This window comes from Triticum urartu, chromosome 4 (genome assembly GCF_003073215.2).
Source record: "Triticum urartu cultivar G1812 chromosome 4, Tu2.1, whole genome shotgun sequence".
Taxonomy (NCBI): Eukaryota; Viridiplantae; Streptophyta; class Magnoliopsida; order Poales; family Poaceae; genus Triticum; species Triticum urartu.
The window spans coordinates 144,125,364-144,135,346 of NC_053025.1; positions in this window are offsets into that span (position 1 = coordinate 144,125,364).

Below are 9,983 nucleotides of genomic sequence, written 5' to 3' on the forward strand. Positions count from 1 at the left end.
AAGGTATCAATCCAGTAGAAGGCACAAGCAAGTCTCCAATATATGCACCTGCACAAACTAACAAACACTTGCACACAACGCGAAAAAGGGGTTGTCAATCCCTTCACAATCACGAACAAGAGTGAGATCTAATAGAGATAGGTATAAAAGATAAATAAAAGAGCAAACTAAAGTAAATATGAATAAATTGCAGCAAGGTATTTTTTGGGGTTTTTTGGTTTATAGATCTGAAAATATATAATAGAAAATAGACCCGGGGGCCATAGGTTTCACTAGAGACTTCTCTCTTCAATAAAGCATACGGTGGGTAACAAATTACTGTTGGGCAATTGATAGAAAGCGCATAGTTATGACGATATCTAAGGCAATGATCATGAATATAGGCATCACGTCCTTGACAAGTAGGCCGAAACGATTCTGCATCTACTACTATTACTCCACACATCGACCGACTCCTGCCTGCATCTAGAGTATTAAGTTCATAAGAACAGAGTAACACCTTAAGCAAGATCACATGATGTAGAGGGATAAACTCAAGCAATATGATATAAAACCCCATCTTTTTATCCTTAATGGCAATAATACAATACGTGCCTCGCTGCCCCTTCTGTCACCGGGAGAGGACACCGCAAGATTGAACCCATCACAAAGCACTTCTCCCATTGCAAGAAAAACCAATCTAGTTGGCCAAACCAAATCGATAGATCGAAGAGAATTACTAAGCTAGCTCAATCATGCATAAAAAAGTTCAGAGAAGACTCAAATAATATTCATAGATAATCTGATCATAAATCCACAATTCATCGGATCTCAACAAACGCACCACAAAAGAAGATTACATCGAATAGATCTCCAAGAACATCAAGGAGAATATTGTATTGAAGATCAAAGAGAGAAAAGAAGCCATCTAGCTACTAACTATGGACCCTTAGGTGCGCGGTAAACTACTCACGCTTCATCGGAAGGGCAACAAGGTTGATGTAGAGACCCTCCGTGATCGAATCCCCCTCCGGCGGCGTGCCGGAAAAGGCCCCAAGATGGGATCTCACGAGAACAGAAGCTTGCGGCAGCGGAGACGTATTTTTGGTGTGCCCTATGGTATAGGTGGGATATTTGGGTATTTATGGAGCAAGTATTAGGGCTGGAGGGTCTACGCGGGGGAGGGGGGCACAAGCCTGGAGGGCGCCCCCCCAGGGGCACGCCCCTAGGGCTTGTGGCTGCCTCGTAGGTCTTCTGGCCTCCTCTCCAAGTATCCTGGTGTAACACCCCGGCAGCTCATCTACAGTAATCACGCACTAATGGTGCCATGTCATCGCTATTAATTTACTAAACCTCACTTTGGTCCAAACCAAGTTCAAATTCAAAATTTAAAATAAATTCAAAATAAAACTTCTTCAAATAAATAAACAAAAGTGTTCATGTTATTGCAAATATTCACTAACTATTTGATATGAAGAAACCAACATTATTTAAGTGGTTAAAATGCCCCTAGAAATTAAATAGTGGACCAGCAGGCATATTAATTGACCTATTCATTTTCTAAAAATGCTTGAACATTTTCGTTGGCTCTAAAACTTTTTATGCAACACCGCAATGTTGTTCTTGAATTGTGTGACAGATTTCATGATTGACTAAATTTATTTTGTCACTCAAATTAAGACAAACAATAGCTAACTTAAATACATAAAAAGAAAAATTAATAAAACAAAACAAAGACAAACAAAAGGCCCCCTCCCCCACTGGGCCCCTTGGCCCGGCCAACTAGCCACCCCAGCCAGGCCGGCCCACCCCCCACGATTCCCCCTCCTCTCTGTTCACGGTGGCTCGTGGCTACCACCGATGGCCGCCACGGCCATGGAAGACGCCGTGGCGCCCATCCGGCAGCCCCTCTCGCCTATTTAGTTGACCCCGGCGCCCCCCTCTTCCCCGAACCCTAAATCCCCTCGGAGCTACTCCTCCCCGCCTCCTCGTGGATCGGGAATTCGCCCAAGGTCGCCACATCGTCCTCGTCTCCCTCGCACCGTCATCGTCCCCGAACTCCTCCCCAATGACCTCGTCGAGCAGTCCTACAGCCTCCCGGCGTCATCCTCGTTCTGCACACGCCCGAGGCCAACCAGTGAAGCTGCACAGCGACGCCTACGCCGTCTCCTTCGCCCTCGGTGCCCGGAGCTCGCCGTAGTCAATCCACTCCGCCCCTACCCCTTTTGTCGGGTGGTAGGTGCGACATATGCCAACGGGTGGCTTATCATTGTGGGAGCCAGTAAGACGTCGCCGGTGCCTGGAAACGGGATGAGGCGAAGACATGCACGCCAGCGAATCTTACCCAGCTTCGGGGCTCTCCGTGGAGATAACACCCCTACTGCTGCTCTGCGGGGTCTCCGCATGATCACTAGATGGACAAGTAGCTACACAATGCTCCTTGAGATGTTCGGTGGGAGGAGGAAGAAGGGCACAGCTAGCTTGCTTCTTCTCCTTGTGTGGTGTCTAAAACTAGCTGGGGGTCCAACCCTTTGCATGGGTGCCCCGGGAGGTTTATATAGGCCTACCCCCCCGAGGGTACAATGGTAATCCGACTGGGCGCGGGGCCCAGCCGTCTGTGACTGCGCTCGCCGGCTTCTGCGCCGGCTGCTGGGGCCCGCCGACTGGTGGGTCCCGCCGGCTGCCGTCCCCTTGGTCGACAGGCAGGCCCCACTGTCCAGGACCTGGTCGGCGGCTGGTTACTGTTGCTCTATCTTGGTGACGTGGGCTTCGTCGAGGTAGGCGTGGCTACAGTGCCGTCGCCCGGCGGGCGATCGCTGTAGCCTCACCGCGTCTTGTCTCCTTAATGGGGCGTCTCCTTCGAGGGAGGCGGCAAGCTGGCTGCGGGGAGCCGGCTCTCTCTTGGGCCGACTGGGGGAGGTGTGGCCGCCTTCGGGTGTCTCTCTGCCCGAAGGGACCACCGCCCGTGGGCCGCGCTGGTAGTCCGTCGTGGATGGCGTCAGGGTCGGCATGGCAACAGTGTTGCGCCGGGCGGGTCATGGTCACCCGTACAGCGCACTGTGCCGATCGTGCTCCGGGATTTGGGGGTGGCAGGCTTTACTGTAGCCACGCCCCGTCTCATCGCCGCTAGGTGGATGCAAACTTTGAGGGTACGGTCTCGACCGCTTTATGGGAGCCGTCTTCTTGGAGTCGGCCTCCTCGCGGCCGGCTTCTCGAAGTCGGCCCTCCCATGGCTTTCTTCATGAGGGCTAAAGTCGGGCCGCCTTCCGAAAGCCGGCCTGGGTGACAGCCAGCAAGGGGAAGGCGGCCCCATGTCTTGGATTCTTGAGAGCCGGACGGGCTCGTAATTTTTTCAGAAGGGCCAGGGGAAGCCGGCTAGGCTACCCATGGCTATTTACTCCGACAGTAGTCCCCGAAGCTGATCGAGCTTCGAGGCGGACAAAGGGACGAGAAGCTTGGTCAGCTTCTACCCTGAAGAGTCGGCCTTGCTGGTGTATGCCGATTTCGTCTGGTTAGGTGCAGCCGGTGACGCGTCGGCGCGCAGGGGGAGGCGCCGCTCCGCCAGAGTCGCGCCGAGTTGCGGGCGCTGGCCAGTCGGCGGAGGCTCTGGAGGCGGCCAGCACCGCCACGTCCGAGTGGACTCCCAGCGGGGGGACTGGCGAGCTGAATGTGGCGGCTCAAGAGGTCCGGAGCCGGCTTGAAGCTCAGGCCGCCCTGCTGCAGCAGTACACCCAGGAGTTCCTGTCGACGCGGGCCGCCATTCGGGTGAGTCTTTCATTCTTGGCCGCTTTGAAATCTTGATTTCTTCCGTGGGGGCACGTCAGCGCACCCACTGGGTGTAGTCCCCGAGATTCGGGCCGACTGCTGAGCAGTCGGGTCAGATCTTTCTTGACGACTACCTTATTTTTGCTTCCTGTCTGAACTTCCAGGAATATCATAACTCCCGTGCTACCGCCTTCAACTCCCAGGCTCAGGAGTTGGGTCAGAAGACCGACGACCTGGCCAACAGCCGAAGTAAGTGCTTGATCTTGTCTGTCTCCTGTGGGGGCGCGTTAGCGCACCCACTGGGTGTAGTCCCCGAGATTCGGGCCGACTGCTGAGTAGTCGGGTCGGATCTTCCTTGATGACTTTTTCCTTATTGGTTTTTTTTCTTTCGTCTTTCGTGCTTTCAGGGGCCAACGCCGACTTGAGGAGGGAGCTCAGCGAAGCGCAGGCCGTCCTTCGTACCAAGGATGCTGAGTACGCTGCCTTGGTCCAGGAGCGTGACCGCCTGGCCAAGAAGCTGGCTGACCAAGAGGAGAGCCACAAGGCGGCCGTGCAGAAGGCGCGGGATAGCGAGGCCGCCCTGAAGGCAGAGTTTGAGACCGAGGCGGCGAGCTGGGCTGAGACCCGGCGAGCGCTGGATGAAGGCTTCGGCCGCATCAAGGACTTGATCGACGGTAAGCCGCCTTCCTCGCTCCTCTCCTGCCCCTTGCCGCCTGGTTTTTGGCCTGACTTGTGCTGCTGCCTATTTTCTTGTGCAGACTACTTTCCCGGCTACTCCGCCTTCGCCGCCCAAACCATCGAGGCCCATCGCGAGGCGTGCCGTCAGGCGGGGGTCAACATCGCGCTGGACGCGAATCGGACGCTTGAGGAGCAGCTCTTGGCTGTCCAAGCGCGGCTGCAGCCGGCTCACCGGATGCTTCGCCGGCTCCAACGTGCCGGGGCGCAGGTGTTGGCCGCCCTCTGGCCCGACGAGACGATCCCCCGCACCCCAAGCCGGACTGCCGACTGGCTGAAGGTCGTAGTCGGTCGCTTTGAAGCTTGGAAGGCGTCGGCGGCCCGTCTTGGAGCCGGGCGGGCGTTGGAGTTCGTTCGAGCTTGGTACCCAGGGCTGAACCTGGACCAGCTGCGTACTTGGCGGCTAGAGGCCGACGCGGAGCTGGAGGAGGTGCGGCCGGCTATCGCCCAGCGTGCTTCGACGATCGCCGAGTGCACCGACATCAGCGTTTTTGCACCTGAAATCAATGATGATGGCGTTGCCCAGCCGGAGGAGTGGTTCGGGCTGAACCCGACGGTGGGCCCTCAGAGGAGATCGCCTCCAGCGACGAGGGCGAGGATGACGAAGAAGAGGACGGTGAAGACGTCGAGCCGGTTAGTGGAACAACCGGCCGGCCTCAGGCTGACCGTGCCTCCAGCAACGACGCGCGTGGAAGCGCGCCCTCCGCGGGAGGCGGTGATCAAGCCGAGGTTCGCCAGCCGGCCACTCCTTCAGCCGGCACAACCGTCTCCGCCGACCAGCCCGGCTCGTCGGTCGCTCCGCCAGCTTGACCTGTCGTCCTTATTTTTCCTGCTTGTTGCCTTTTGAACAATCTTTATTAAGCTTTCGCAGTTCCACCCACTAGGGGTGTATCCAAACTATGTTGAATGCTGGCCTCTTGGAGGTCTTTTATGTAAATATTATTATGTGCATGTTTGGTTTCCATTCGCGTATGCTTTTTATCCTTAGGCTTTTTCCTTTGCCGCCTTCCCTCTTTGGGGAGGCAAGTACTCGAGCTTTCTTGGATTGAAGTGAAGTGAATGGAAACCGGTCGGCCGGCTACTTTGGTAGTCGGTCGGTGGTAGGCGGCAAACCGGCTTTCGTTATATTAGTCCATTGGTCCCTGGCCATTTTTCGTGTGGGCATCCTTTCCTGCTTTTGACTCTTGCCAGCCGGACAGCCGGTTCTTCGAACTGCGACTTTGGCAAGAGCTAAGCCTGGGTGTCGGCACACTACTTGTCTGACCACGGGTAGGACTTCTAATATAACTCCAGTCGGCCAGTCCCCGGGCCGACTAGTCGAACCCGGTGCCGGACGGAACAAGTAAATGAAATGACAAGGTCATAAGCATGATACTTTTCATTCATAGATAAAAGATGGCAGTCCCCAAGCCCTCCTCGGGGGGCCTATTGTCTCGTATTTAGTACAAAAGTTAGCGTGATACATACTGCATTTCAACTGTAAAATCTTCGAAGGAGGTTGGCGTTCCATGGTCGTTCCGACTCCTTGCCGGAGTCGTCTCTCTTGCGTGCGTTGGGCTTCTGCGCGTCGATTAGGTAGTAGGAGTCGTTGCCTAGAGCTCTGCTGATGACGAAGGGGCCCTCTCAAGGGGCCGAGAGCTTGTGCTGGCCGGCTGTTCGCTGGATCAGCCGGAGCACAAGATCGCCCTCTTGGAAAGATCTTGGCATGACCTTCCGACTGTGGTAGCGGCGCAAACCCTGCTGGTAGATGGCAGACCGGCTGAGGGCTAACAGCCGGCCTTCTTCCAGCAGGTCGACGTCGTCTTCTCGTGCTTCCTTGGCCTCCGCCTCCATGTACATGGTTACTCGAGGCGAGTCGAACTCAATGTCGGTTGGGATGATCGCCTCGGCACCGTACACGAGGAAGAAAGGAGTGAAGCCGGTTGACTTGTTTGGGGTAGTGCGCAGACTCCAGAGGACAGCTGGCAGCTCATCGAGCCAACAGCCGGCTGAACGCTCCAGTGGTACGACCAGTCGGGGCTTGATGCCGGAGAGGATGAGGCCGTTGGCTCGCTCGACCTGGCCGTTTGACTGCGGGTGGGCGACGGACGCTAAGTCCAGCCGGATACCTTGGGCTGCGCAGAAACGTGCCAAGGCTCCTTTGGCAAAATTCGTGCCATTGTCGGTGATGATGCTGTGTGGCACGCCGTACCGAGTTGTTATGTCTGCGATGAATGTCACAACAGTCGGCCCATTCATCTTCTTGATCGGCTTTGCCTCAATCCACTTGGTGAATTTGTCCACGACAACAAGCAAATGCGTCATGCCGCCGCGCGCCGTCTTGAATGGGCCCACCATGTCCAGTCCCCAAACGGCGAAGGGCCAGGTGAGGGGAATGGTCTTGAGTGCCGAAGCCGGCATGTGTTGCTTGGAGCTGAAGAGTTGGCACCCTTTGCAATATTTAACTAATTCTTTGGCGTCATCCAAAGCAGTCGGCCAGAAGAAACCATGGCGGAAAGCTTTGGCGACGAGTGATCTTGAAGCCGCATGGTGGCCGCATTCTCCTTGGTGAATGTCTCTGAGGATTGCAATGCCCTTCTCTTGCTCGACGCGCCGTTGGAGGACTCCAGTGACACTGCGCTTGACGAGTTCTCTATTGACGATTGTGTATGCTCCGGCTCGACGTTGGACTTGTCTTGCCTCTGTTTCATCAGCCTGCAGATCTTGGTTTACTAGGAAGTTGAGGATGGACTGAGCCCATGACGGAGCCGCGACTTCTCCTACTGCCAATGTGGCTACTGCCACCAGGGTGGGCGGGCTGGGTGGTGAAATGCTGGAGTCGGCCGCCGGCTGTTGTGTCGGTGCAGTCCCTGGGCTGGCTACTGCAGTCCCCGAGCCGGGTGTGGCAGTCCCCGAGCCGGTTGCCGAAGTCCCCGGGCCGACTACTGAAGTCCCGGGGTCGCCTGCTTGGTTCTTCAAACCGGACCCGGCCGCGTCAGGGTCAGGCGGTACGAAGATGGAATCGGACTCTGGAGACGGCTTGATGGACGGCTTGAGGAGGCGTTGTAGAGCGACGCCGGTTGGTATTGCATGCCGAGTGGAGCCTATTCGAGCCAGGGCATCGGCTGGCTCGTTGTCGGCTCGCGGTACGTGGAGGAACTCACATCCTTCAAAGTATCCGCTGAGTTGTTGAACCAGGAAGCGGTAGCTTGCCATATTTGCGTCCTTGGCGTCCCAGTCGCCGGATGATTGCTGAACCACCAAGTCTGAGTCGCCATAACATAGGATCCGGCGGATGCCGAGTTCCTTGGCAAGCCGGAGCCCGTGTATGAGTGCCTCGTACTCGGCTACATTGTTGGAGGCGGCAAAGTGAATCTGCAGCGTGTATCTGAGCTTGTCGCCTTTGGGAGAGGTAAGGACGACGCCGGCTCCCAAGCCGGTGCGCATCTTGGACCCGTCAAAGTGCATGCGCCAATGGGTGGAGTCGGGAGCCGGCGGCAGGTACTGGGTCTCGGCCCAGTCGATGAGGAAGTCCGCCAGTGCTTGGGACTTGATGGCGGTGCGGGGCTGGTAGAAGATTGTGTAAGGGGCCAGCTCGATGGCCCATTTCGCCACCCGGCCGGATGCGTCCCGGCTGCCTATGATCTCGGCCAGCGGGGCGGTGCATACGACCGTGACGGGATGCTCTTGAAAGTAGGGCTTCAGCTTTCTTGGCGGTGAAGTACACGCCGTAACACATCTTCTGGTAGTGCGGGTAGTTCTGCTTTGAAGCGGACAGCACCTCGCTCAAATAATACACCGGCCTCTGGACCGGCTGGGCTCGGCCTTCTTCTGGGCGTTGGACTACGGTGACGGTGCTGACCACCCGGCTGGTTGCGGCAATGTAAAGGAGCATGGGCTCTTTCTCAGTCGGCGCCGCTAGGACGGGCGGCGTGGCCAGTATCTTCTTCAGCTCATGAAAAGCTTGGTCGGTCTGGTCGTTCCACTCGAAGTGAGTGCTCTTCTTCATGAGGTGGTAGAGGGGGAGAGCTTTCTCTCCGAGCCGGCTGATGAAGCGGTTCAAGGAGGCCAAGCATCCGGTAAACTTTTGGATGTCTCGAAGCTTGGTGGGGATCGCCATTCTCTCGATGGCCTTGATCTTCACCGGGTTGCATTCGATGCTGCGTTCGGAGACCAGGAAGCCTAGGAGCTGGCCGGCTGGCACTCCGAACACGCATTTCTCGGGGTTGAGCTTGATTTGGAACCGGTGTAGGTTCTCAAACGTTTCTTTGAGGTCTTCCAGCAGGGTGCCGCGCTTCTCCGTCTTCACCACAATGTCGTCCACGTAGACGTGAGCGTTTCTGCTGAGTTGCTTGAGGAGGCACTTCTGCATGCAACGCTGAAAAGTGGCACCGGCATTTCTTAAGCCGAATGTCATAGTCAGGTAGCAGAAGGCTCCAAATGGCGTGATGAAGGCGGTCTTCAGGCGGTCGTCCGGATCTAGCTTTATCTGGTGATATCCTGAGTAAGCATCCAAGAAACTCAACAGCTCGCATCCGGCCGTGGAGTCTATCACTTGGTCAATCCTTGGAAGGGCAAAGGGATCTTTAGGGCAGGCTTTGTTGAGGCTTGTGTAGTCTATACACATGCGCCACTTGTTGTTCTTCTTTAACACAAGGACCGGGTTGGCAAGCCACTCTGGAAAGAAGACTTCCATAACGAAGCCGGCTGCCAGAAGCCGGGCTATCTCCTCCCCTACAATCCTTCTCTTTTCCTCTGATAGTCGGCGGAGGGGCTGCTTGACTGGTTTCGCGTCTTTTCGGACGTGTAGTTTGTGCTCGGCGAATTCCTTCGGAACACCCGGCATGTCCTTGGGGGACCATGCAAAGATGTCCCGATTCTCACAGAGGATATCGGCGAGCTCGCCTTCCTATTTGCTGTTCAGGCTTGCCCCGATGACGGCAAACCTCTCGGGGTGCTCGGGGTCAAGGGGTATCTTCTTGGTTTCTTTGGCCGGCTGGAAAGATCCATGGGCATCATACTCCTTGGGGTTGGGGGACTGGTTCGGCTGCTTGCTGGCCATGGCCACGACCCGGTCCAACATCTTCTTCTCTTCGGCAATCACAAGGGACTCGGCCAGCCGGCTGCTGGCGGCAGCGCACTCGGAAGACTTCTTGTAATCGCCGGCCACGGTGATGACGCCCTTGGAACTTGGTATCTTCATCTTGAGGTATGCATAGTGGGGAACTGCCATGAACCTGGCCAAGGCGGGTCGGCCAAGCAACGCGTGGTAGGGGCTCTCCAGGTCCACCACTTCAAACCAGATTGCTTCCCGGCGAAAATGCTCCTTGTCCCCAAAGAGTACATCAATCTTGATCTTGCCAATGGGGGCGCAGGACAAGCCGGGTACGATGCCATGAAACACTGTCCGAGTAGGCATGAGCTGCTTCGTCTTGACATTTAGCTTCTCCAGGGTGTCACGGTACAGGATGTTGATGCTGCTCCCGCCGTCTATCAGCACGCGGGAGAAGCGGGCAGCGCGTCTG